Source organism: Globicephala melas, chromosome 2 (genome assembly GCF_963455315.2).
Source record: "Globicephala melas chromosome 2, mGloMel1.2, whole genome shotgun sequence".
Taxonomy (NCBI): domain Eukaryota; kingdom Metazoa; phylum Chordata; class Mammalia; order Artiodactyla; family Delphinidae; genus Globicephala; species Globicephala melas.
This window is the reverse complement of record NC_083315.2, coordinates 8,071,908-8,084,005: the sequence shown is the minus strand read 5'-3', so window position 1 is coordinate 8,084,005 and position 12,098 is coordinate 8,071,908. Positions and strand designations below refer to the sequence as shown.

The 12,098-nt window shown below is 47.2% G+C and overlaps 1 protein-coding gene across 9 annotated transcripts in view; it reads right to left on the bottom strand.

The window, feature by feature from the left end:
* Nucleotides 1-12,098, bottom strand: part of FRMD4A (FERM domain containing 4A) — a 640,139-nt gene that overhangs the window by 109,482 nt on the left and 518,559 nt on the right. The window lies entirely within an intron of this gene.

Here is a 12,098-nt window from a genome sequence, read left to right as displayed (position 1 = left end):
AGGACATAAGCCTCTCTTAGGTTTTTAAAAAAATCCTATGTATATATATTTCAAAATGTATATAGTCCATATCTCCTTGTATCTAACAGCTTGACTGAGGTATAATAGATACAGAAAGAAATTGCACACTTAGTATATATAATGTGTTACTTCAGACATATGCAAACACCTGTGATACCATCACCATGTTCAAGGTAATAAACACCCATCACCTCCAAAAGTTTCCTTGTGTCACTCTGTGTGTTCTTCTCGGGGGGAGGTAAGAACACTTAATGTGAGATCTACCCTCCTAACAAGATTTTAAGTGCACAACACTGTATTTGACATACAGTTCAGATCTTAGAGACAAAGGAAAGCCTGGAGTCCACCAGCACGCAAGAATAATAACCAAATTAACTGACATTGTACTTCTGTTATCAAGTACAAGTAGAAATGCCTACCTTTCTTTTCTCTCCTTAATACCCCTAGATCCTACAGTGAGTGACTGGAGCACAAAAGAACTAGCGCAAGCACCGACTTAGACCTCAGTTAGCCCAGCCACCCGCTTTCATCGAGAACAGAAACCAAAAACCATCAAGGGACTCCCCCAGAGTCACAAGGCTTTAGTGGCTGTGATGGGGCTGGGAAGCACCCCCAAGTTCTTGTCCAGCATCTGACCTTCTGGAGGGCATGCTCTCCCCCAAACCAATCAGGTCACAGTCTCAGACAACATGGTCTCAGGACCACAGGTAGCATCAAAGTTAGCTAAAACAAGGGTTACTTTTTTTTTCGAAGTATAAACCAAACTCTGATTCACAGATTTTCTAATTATTTTTGTGCGCTCCAGAAGTGGCCCCTGTGATTCAGAACAATGCATTGAAGCAAGCCTGTGTATTTCAAGGGAAGGATATCCTGCAGGCTCTTTCGAGCTTAGGAGTTTCAAATATGGATAATAATGTTTGCTACCGAATCACCTTGGAGCGTGGGCTAAGAGAACTAACGAGAGACATGGAAGGATGGGGGACAACAATTCTTTATGTTTAACCGGCTGAAGGAGCTTTACGGACACTGTAATTGATACAGACTGTCAGTGCTGGAGTGTGGAGGAATGCTTGGAATTGCAGTCCTGGGATTACCAGGTCCCATCAGAATGTAAATCATTTAACAGTGGACAAATGATTTAACAGAAACACCGTACAGGGTTTCCACAGTGGATCACTTCTACTCGCACTGTGTGCCCTTCCATTCCCACCAGTCGACTTCCTGAAAGTCGCTGGTGTGTACTTGTCAGCATACTCCGTCAAACATTTACGCCGAGGTTGCAGGCAACGGTCAACGGTGGCTAATACTTAACATCCCAGGAGAGGCCAACTCAAAGCCAACCATGGGGAACAACCCTGTTAAGTGCGAACATTGTTTTTAGTTCATTACTTGACTCATCTGCTAAAGGGAAACATCTATATCTTTGGGAAAGAGGGCAAGAGTGGGGAAGGCGGAGGGCGGTCATTTTCTATTTGATTTGATTTTGCACAGTCCATTCTGCAGTTCCAGGAGAGACTGTGAGACGCTAATCGCATGGCAGCGTTAACTGTAATGTACGTACCATTATTCAGAATCAAGCTACCAAAGATGCCCATTTAAACATCGAACCTGATTTATACGAGTTCTCTCTCACCGACCATATGTGTCCTCAGGGTAAGTGGGAACTAGTGCCTCTAACTGGGGTGAATTTCCACTTTCTCTGACCTTGACCATCTCCCAGTGAAGATATTAAAAACAATGAGAGCCAGAACGTGACCGGTAAGAGGGAAAAGGATTGAAGAATGAGGTGGCCCAGACGTCCCCACTCTTGCAAAATGTGATGGGAAAGAGAGCTGCGGTATTCCTTCTCACCGTTTCCATTTAGTATTTATTGAGTTCAAGAATCCTGGCATCATCTGTCCTCAGAGGAATCAGTACAGAGTCTAAATGGTGTTTATAAGACCCAATCTAGGAACGGGGATGGGGGTGGGGGAAGAGATGCTCCCTAATGGCGAAGAACACGCTTTCCTACCTCGCAGCCGCTGCCTGATTCCCTGATGTCTCCTGTTTATAATACCTTCCCCCGTTTATACCTCGTCCTCCCAGGTGATTTTATCCCCTGCGATGGAACAGAGCTCTAGATTTCCTGCCCACACCACACACCTCCCGTTGTACCTCAAACCCTGAGAGCTGAGCCCCCGTGGGGAGAAGCGGACAGATGTTTCCAGGGATCCGCCTACCATATAACATTCCAAAGATCGCTGCACCTTTTTCTCATCTGGCTTCTCTCAAGTGCAGAGGTGGCTCTTTTCAAGTGTTTCTGCTCAAGCAGAGCAAATAAACCGAACACGATCACGAAGAGTTCGTGCAAAAATCCCCCACTTTCCTGGGGCAATGGGTTTTCCCCCGACCGAGGGGGAAATGCAGAAAGATGGGGATCAGAAGGCCCTTCAAGGAAGATGTACGGGTGTTGCCCACCGGCATCACCCACAGGCTGGACGGGGGACGCTCCTCTGTGCCCCCAGTGCTCTGAGAGCCATTTGAGGAGGGGTGCCGGCAGGGTTGTCTGCCGAGCTGGAGTCTTCCTTGGGAATCTAGGGTGGTCTGGTGGGCATGGAGTCATTTCCTCCTGAGACTCACTGGTAACAGGGGGATGCTGATGGGAGGGTCAGTGATGTCACGGAGGTCACGTGTCCTTTGGACATCTGTCTTACTTACTACTGAACCACGTGTGCCGCTTTCTGTGATCTTTTGCCACGCGGTATGGACAGACAAAACGTGACTCTCTGCAGGGTGTGCGTGTGTGTGTATGTGTGTGTGTGTGTGTGTTCAGACAGGGCTGTGGAGGATGGCATTCTGCATTGTTCTACAAGTTGCCGAATGAGGAGGCCTGAGGTCATCTATCAGCAGCCTCACGGTTAACAATATGCTCAAAAAGATTTCCATTCTGAGGGTCTCTGAGTGTTCCAAAGAGAGAGCCCCATGAGAATCCCCAGTGACAGGTGTAAGGACGGTCTCCAAAAGTCCTGAGAGCTGGAGGAACTCGTCACGACCCCCTTGCTCCAAGGGCCCTGGTGGTGATATTCAGACTCAACAGAGAATTTTAATGAAAAGCCTTCCTCCTTGGTCAGAAATTCCAGCTCTCATGGAAGATTCGTGAGAGCTTTATAACAGAAAAGATGATGAGCAACCACATGGTAGGCTGAAAAGATTTCAATGAGAATGACCTTTGCCAAGTCCAAGCAGAACGACCTGCAGGGCTGCCCCATGGTTTTTCTGGTAAATCCTCACCCACTGTAACCATCTTTCTTTGTACCTGCAAAACGCCCGAAGAGGATGGTTTCTTGCCATCTCTTTAAGACTATTTCTACTCTGGGGCATTGAATAAATACATCCCTGGACCTCTTTGAATTTCATCTTCCTCGTCAGTAGAATGGGGAGAACAGTTTCTTTTCCAATTATTGTATTGAGTCTGGTGAGGCGGCAATGTAGAGGTGATTTGGAAACTCTGAGACTCACTACAAATATCGGGTCTGCATTATTTATTTTCACTTACTGGCATTTCTGAATCATCTGAACTCCACAATTTTGTCTGTTCTTCAGCATTTTTTTTAGCATTTATTGGAATCTTTTTTATTTTTTTTACATTTTATTTTATTTTTTAAAAAACTTCTTATTGGACTATAAGAATTTACAATGTTGTGTTAACTTCTGCTGTACAGAACAGTTATACATATATCCACTCTTTTTTAGAATCTTTTCCCATATAGCTCATTACAGAGTATTGAATAGAGTTCCCTGTGCTATACAGGAGGTCCTTGTTGCTTATCTATTTTATATATAGTGGTGTGTATATGTCAATCCCAATCTCCCAATTTATCCCTCTCCCCTTTTTTCCCCCCGAGTAACCATAAGTTTATTTTCTACGTATGTGACTTTATTTCTGTTTTGCAAATAAGTTCGTTTGTATCATTATTTTAGATTCCACGGATAAGTGATATCATATGGTATTCGTCTTTGTCCGACTTATTTCACTTAGTATGATAATCTCTAGGTCCATCCATGTTGCTGCACATGGCATTATTTCATTCTTTTTCATGGCTGAGTAATATTCCATTGTATACATGTACCACATCTTCTTTATCCATTCATCTGTTGATGGACATTTAGGTTGCTTCCATGTCTTGGCTATTGTACATAGTGCTGTAATGAACATAGGGGTGCATGTATCTTTTTTTTTTTTTTGGCTGCGTTGGGTCTTCACTGCTGCACACAGGCTCTCTCTAGTTGCGGCGAGCGGGGGCTACTCTTCGTTGCAGTGCACAGGCTTCTCATTGAGGTGGCTTCTCTTGTTGTGGAGCATGGGCTCTAGGCGCACAGGCTGTAGTAGTTGTGGCTTGGGGGCTCTAGAGCGCAGGCTCAGTAGTTGTGGCTCACAGGCTTAGTTGCTCTGCAGCATGTGGGATCTTCCTACAATAGGGCTCGAACTTGTGTCCCCTGCACTGGCAGGCATATTCCTAACCACTGTGCCACGAGGGAAGTCCATGTACCTTTTTTTTTTTTTGCGGTACGCGGGCCTCTCACTGCTGTGGCCTCTCCCGTTGTGGAGCACAGGCTCCGGACGTGCAGGCCCAGCGGCCATGGCTCACGGGCCCAGCCTCTCCGCGGCATGTGGGATCCTCCCGGACCGGGGCACGAACCCGCGTCCCCTGCATCGGCAGGCGGACTCTCAACCACTGCGCCACCAGGGAAGCCCTTATGTACCTTTTTTTTTTTTGTGGTACGCGGGCCTCTCATCCTGGGATTGGAAACGAAGCCATTAAAAACAATTTACTGAGCATTGACCATGCGCCTTGTTTAGTGAGAGGTCAGTGGAAGGTGATCATCAAAATTCACTCAGAAGAATGCTGGTGCCAACTTCTCCTCCAAACCAGGAGACATACTTCTGTGCGTCTTCAGATGGTGGCCACGGGCCCTGCTTCTTTGGTTATCATTTCGGACAAGATAAATTCTGAGATCAAGCATGTAAGTGTGATGGATGCATATAAAGAGTGGATGGTCAACCCCTTCTGTTCAAACATGAGATTCATAACAGGGCAGCTAGTTATGTTGACCAGTCCCTCACTTCACCCAACTTAAATCATCTAAGGATCAAATTGCTCCTCCTAGGAACTGAATAGCAGTGGAAGGTCCTTCAGTGTAGGGGCCTCTTTTCTTTCTTTCATTCATTCATTCATTTATGGCTGCATTGGGTCTTTGTGGCTGTGCGCGGGCTTCCTCTAGTTGCGGCGCCACTCTTCGTTGCGGTGCGCGGGCTTCTCATTGTGGTGGCTTCTCTTGTTGTGGAGCATGGGCTCTAGGCGCAGGGGCTTCAGTAGTTGTGGTGTGCGGGCTTAGTTGCTCTGCAGCATGTGGGATTGTCCCGGACCAGGGCTCGAACCCGTGTCCGCTGCATTGGCAGGTGGATTCTTAACCACTGAGCCACCAGGGAAGTTCCGGGAGCCTCTTTTCTTATCTCTCGGAAGGTATGCCTCTGAAGATGACAGGAAGCTGGATTTCAGAATTCTATATTTCCCTTATAACTTTAAGATCTATCATCTAAGGGAATCCTTCTTTTTAAAAATTAAAAAAAACATTTTGACATTTTATGACCTAGCACATGTTGTCTGAAGGGCTTTTGAAAATTACTGTGGTGACTAATTTTGACAGCAAGCTCACTTTGCCATTGGAGAACTCCGAGCAGGCGGGATTCAATCCTGAAGGCGGTGAAAGTGCTGAGATTAGAGTCCACGTCCACCCCAGCACTCCCTCTAGTGTAGCAAGTCCACTGCCCCCCACGGGACTGACTGATGGGCCTTCTCCAGTTGACAGAGGAAGCCACATCCCAAGAGAGAGACGACCAGAGGGAAAACTTGGCAGGAGAGCTCTGCTCTCCTGGGTCACTTCCTAGGAAGCACACATCATCCTAGGCTCACTTCCCATGGGAGTTTTCCTCAGAACTAGACACATTTCTCAATGAGTTTCGTCCATCCCTTGGACGAAAGTTTCCTTTCCATCACCCCCTGTCCCCTGAATGAGTCGAAACACAACAGAAATGCTGGTGAAGGAAGTGGCCATGTCGGGTGTTGATGACCTCTTTTTTTTTTTTTTTTGCGGTACGTGGGCCTCTCACCGCTGTGGCCTCTCCCGTTGCGGAGCACAGGCTCCAGACGCGCAGGCTCAGCGGCCATGGCTCACGGGTCCAGCCGCTCCGCGGCATGTGGGATCTTCCCGGACCGGGGCACGAACCCGCGTCCCCTGTATCGGCAGGCGGACTCTCGACCACTGTGCCACCAGGGAAGCCCTGATTTTTTTTTTTTGCAGTACTTGGGCCCCTCACTGTTGTGGCCTCTCCCGTTTCAGAGCACAGGCTCCAGACGCGCAGGCTCAGCGGCCATGGCTCACGGGCCCAGCCACTCTGCGGCATGTGGAATCTTCCCGAACCGGGGCACGAACCCACGTCCCCCGCATAGGCAGGCGGACTCTCAACCACTGCGCCACCAGGGAAGTCCCGATGACCCCTTTTGACACGTCTTCCTACTTCACTGAAAGGAGACGAGTAGAGCCCCGCTCGTTCCTGACCAGATTCTAACTTTCTGCATCTTGTACAGATTATGACTGTAATTTCCTGCTCTTTTGGTAGAAAATAGGGGGATTGTAAAGCAAGGAGAAGTGAGAGCGAAATCCACTGCAGTTCTGCTCTCTGTCTCCTGGTGAAGAGTGGAAAGTGAGAGCTGGCGTTCGTGGTTTGGGGAAAATGACAAAACAAATGAACAGAGCAAAACACCTTTCCTCGCTTTTGTGCTGTTGAAGAGATCAGAGGTCTGGTCTCTGGAGAAGATGATGCGTAGGAAGCTAGGATGAAGCAGACCGAGAGCTCAGGGATTCAAAAGGGGGCCTACACCCTAATGGAGGTCACTCCGTCCCCAAGACCCTGAAGCGGGAGGAGACATCCCAGGAGGGAAGTAAGACATTACATCCTCTGGAGACAATGAAGAGCCATGAGAAAAGACACAAAGCACTGATACTTAGGGTTCCCACTGAAAGAAACAGCTTGCCACTGGGACACTCCACAGGGACAGCCACAGAGGACCATCCCCACCTGGGCACTGGGAGCTTTTGAGTGCCTCACTCTTAAATATGGATGGAAAGCCTCCTACATGAAAGACAGAGACCAAAATAAATAAACAGAGAAAAAAAAAAGAACTGGAAAGAAACACAAAGGAAACAGAACGTGCATGATAATTAATATTGTTGGAGTGATAAGAGGATATCAGGCTCAAAGACAATAACAGGATTACATGTATATAAAGAAAAATCAGATAATATGAAGGAAGTCTGGGAAATTCAAAACATGATGGCAAAGGTTAAAAAATCAATAGAGGAGATTCAAGATAATATTGAGGAAATCTTCTAGAAAGTAGAACAAAATGACAAAGATGGAAAATAGGAGAAACCAGGTATCAAAGCAGGAGGCTGTGCCCGGCATCAGATTAACAGGGGCTCCAGAAGGAGAGCACAGAGGAAACAGAGACACATCACTAAAGAAACAATACGAAAAACCTCCCAGAACTGAAGAATACGAATGTCCAGACTAAAAGTGCTCGCTGAATACACACCACAGTGGGCTTACAAAGACCTACTTTAGGGCGCGCCATCCTGCAACTTCAGATGAAGAGGAATAAAGAAGAAATCCTAAGAGATCCCGTGGGGGGTCATGGAGGTGGGGGGAGTCCACATACAGCGTATGGACTGCAGACTTCACCAGAGCAAGCAACTCTCAACGACTCTGAGGCAGCACCTTTGATATTCCGAGAGAAGTCATTCTGTATCTCCACATCCAGTCAAACCATTAACCAGATATAAAAGTAGAGCAAAGGCTTTTGCAGATATGCAAGGACCCAAACATTGTACTTCTCATATACGCTTTCTCTGGGTTACTGCAGGATGTTCTCCAGTGAAACAATGTTGTAAAACAAAACACAGGAAGACTCGGGATCCAGGAAGCAGAGCACCCAGTCCAGAGCTGGGGTGAAGGGAAGACGGGACAGGAAAGGGGCATCTTGGGCTGAGGGCTATGAATGAGGCCATGTCCAGACAGGAACAGAAGGACAGAGGACTCTAAAAGGGAGGTGCCTGGAAAAACAACAAAGGCAGCAGCAACAAAACCCAAGCTAAAGAGAGGAATGGATGAATTATCTGATGCAGATGCAAATTAACATCGGTGGACATTTGGGAATCTGTAGCTTCTGGAAAAAAAAAATGATGGATACATAGAAACTAAAACAAGTAACAGCAAGGCAATTATTATTACCTTTAGGTAAAATAACTGGTTGTCTAAAAACGGAATCACAACCTTAGGATGCTACTTGGATTAGTCATAATAATGTAATGCTGATGGGTATGGCTTTGGCCCAGAACTGTGCTATCACCATACTGGGAAAACGGGAAAAGGAAAGTGTGGGTGCTTGCATAGGAGACCTCAATCCTCACCTGCCTTACGAGGAATTCAGTACATCAAAGATGGATAAATCAAGGAATAACACCCTGTGCCCCTCATTTACAAACAGAGAGAGGCAAATACCAGAAGAAACAGCTAAAATTGCTGGAAGCGGCAGGAGTTGCGGGGGGGTGGGGGGGCGGGAGGCGGGAGGGGGGCTCTTTTTCATAAACAGCCTCCTAGAGCCATGTGGCTTCTAAACCACGGCATATATTACTTAGATAAAAATAAATGTGAACGCGTTAAAAAAGCGAATGAAATAAGGACTTGGAGGAAGCAGGAATAAACAGCTTATGGTATCTGAACAACTTAGATTCTAGTACGTTGTAGGAATCGCTCCCCAAGACACAGGGAGGGCGCTGGGTCAGCTGGTATCAGCATTACCTACCGGTTACACGTCTGGAACCACTCTCAGGTCCATCAAGGCCTCCAAAGCGCCAGAGGGCAGTGTGGGCAGCACGCAGAAAATCGCAGCCAAGGTGAGCTCAGATCTGATTCCAAGTGAGCAATTCTATCTCAGCGGGAGCTAATAACGTGCCTGGTGGGGTGCTAACCACCTTCATGTCTATCTCCCTTAATCTCCCCAAGAAGGTGGTGGGTTGGGTCTTTTAATATCCTTGTTCAACCAAAGAAGAAAATTAAGCTTGGAGACGTCACAGAAGGTGTCCACATTTACTGCAGTCGCTAAGAGGCAGAGGTAGGAAGGGAACCCAAGTCTGTGAGCCACGGAGTCTAAACCCCTAATCACAGTCATTCTGCTCCCGGGCCTTCCGCCATCTTTACACATTTACAACGGTGCCAAGCCTGTTCCACCACTTCTGGTTCCTTGTCTTTCGCTAAGTTACTAAATCTCTCCAGCATCGGTTTCCTCCCTCAGTACAGCTGATGATTCCATCCCACTCATGAGCCTCAAAAAATGTAAGACAAGTGAAAAAATTTTATAGACTCTAAGTGTCAACTTATGCAGATGAAAACATTATTTTTGATGATGGGAAGGAGACGGGTGGCCTTGTGACGCGATTCTGTCCCCTACGTAACCTTCAGAAGAGCCAACTCGGGCTCACTGACGCAAGTCACTAAGCTCCAGGACAGATGCTGAGAAGAGACAGCTGGGGTTCTAGAAGGGCACACACCACCCAGGTCAGCAGGCAGGCTGATGGCTGTGGGCACCTGGACCCTAAATGTGGCTGGCTCCGAATGCATCACCTCTTTAGTTCTGGGATTTCTTTTTTACAATTTCCCATTCATCCCAGAGTCCTCTGTGATCATTATGTTCAGAAGCACTGAAATCTTCACCTTCAGCTCAGCATCTGTGACTAGACTGAACCGAACAACTCCGAGAGAAACCATGTCTGCTCCCTTAACCCAGGGGTCTGTATAAGCACAGTTTGGGGCAACTTTTTACTTGCTGGGGTTGAGGGCGATTTCATCCCAGTCAGCGACTTCCCAGGCATCTACTGCCCAAGTCTGCCCCCTGGTGGACAGTCCTCACGTTTTATTCCTGAATTCTTCCAAAGTGCTTTCACATGGATTAAACAAACACCATCAGAGACGCTTGCCACCTACGAGGTACGTAAGACTGGTATTATTATTTCCACTTTATAATGAGAAAATGAGGGTTGAGAGAGAGGAAGAAATTTGCAAGTCCCTGGAACTACATGCAGCGTCTTTGTTCTTCCATTCAGCAAAAGCCCCGAATACTGTAGTCTGAGCGCTCTTGGGCTTGAGCCCAGGTTACGTCTTGGTTCAGCAGTTGTCACCAAGCAAGGTTCTTTCACAGAACTGAATTGGATCACTACCACGCCCTCCACGATTCTGAACATCTGCATTCAGTGGAGCTATTCTGTGCAGTGATGTGCTGAAGAACTTCCAGAAGGAGAAGTGATGGCCGACAGACCGCTTCGCCTGTGTGTGTGCTTTAATGTGTAGTCAGGTGTTGCAATCCCTCCAAACTAGGTTTAGTTAAACAGGAAAATACAGGCAGCGGGATCTCCTCTGAATACAGCCATTGACCATGTTACAACAGGTGTACTCGGCTTTGAAGTTCTCTAAGGAGAGTCTGCCCTCCAGGGCACAGTGCAGCCCAACAGGTGAGATCTGTGATCTGGAATCAGGCTGCCAACTTCAGCCCTGACTGACTCTGCCATTCAGTGGATATGCAACCCCGGGTGAATCTCATAACCACCCTGTGCCTCATCTTTTTCACAGGGAAAACTAAGATAAAGAGGAGTCTTCATCTCAGAGATGGTGCAAAGATGCAGCCACACAACCTACAGAAGGCGCTCGGCACCAAGCCCACCACGGCGCCACGGGCGTTAAGTACAAGCCGTCCTTCTCCCTGGTCATTAATGAGCTGCCCTAAGGCTGCACTCCTGAGACAGAAGGGGGCGTGTTGGAGGGCGGGTGCAGAGTGGGCGTTCACTTTAAGTACATTCTGTTAGTTATGATTCTCAACCCGGGGCGGGGAGCGGTATTCTGCAAGCCCCTCTCCCCCGGGACGGGGTGTGTGCTGGATTCTGTGGGCGTTTTGGGTTATCCAGTGAAAGGAAACACTACAAGCATATGGGGGAACTGGATGCAAGGGACTGTCCCACTCAATTAAGAACTGTTGCTTGAATAGACGTGTCCGTGAAGAAGATGTACAAATGGCCAGAGAGCATACGAAAAGATGCTCAACGTCGCTAATCCTCAGGGAAAAGCAAACCCAAACCATAGTGAGGTACCACCTAATACCACTAGGGTGGCTACTATTTATTTGTTTGTTTTTTGGCTGCACGGTGCAACTCGCAGGATCATAATTCCCCGACCAGGGATTGAACCAGTGCCCTCAGCAGGGAAAGCGCAGAGTCCTAACCGCTGGACCGCCAGGGAATTCCTAGGCTGGTTGTTATTAAAAAAAAAACAACCCCAGAAAATAACAAGTGTGGGTAAGGATGTGCAGAATGGAATCTTCACACACTGTTGGTGGGAATATAAAATGGTGCAGTCGTTATGGAAAGCAGTATGGCAGCTCCTCAAAGAATGAAAAATAGAATTATGATATGATCCAGCAATTCCATTTCTGGGTATTCACCCAAAACAACTGAAGGCAGGGACTTGAACAGGCATTTATAAACCCACGTTCACAGCAGCATCATTCACTACAGCCAAAAGGTGGAAGCTACGCAAGGGTCCATGGACTGGTGGGTGAATAAACAAGACGTAGTAACTGCATACAATGGAATATTAGCCATAAAAAGGAAGGAACTTCTGATATCGGCTACAACATGGATGGACCTCGAGGACATTATGCTAAGTCAAATAAGCCAATCACAACAGGACAAATACTGCGTGATTCCACTCACGTGAGGTACCCAGAGTAGTCAAGTTCATAAAGACAGAAAATAGAATGGAGGTTGCCAGGGGCTGGCGGTGGGGAGTTACTGTTTAAGGGGTACAGAGTTTCAGTTCTGTATGATGAAGAGTTCTGTGGATGGATGTGATGATGGCTGTAAAACAAGGTAAACGTACTTAATGCCACTGAACTGTACACTTACCAATGGAGACCATGGTAACTTTT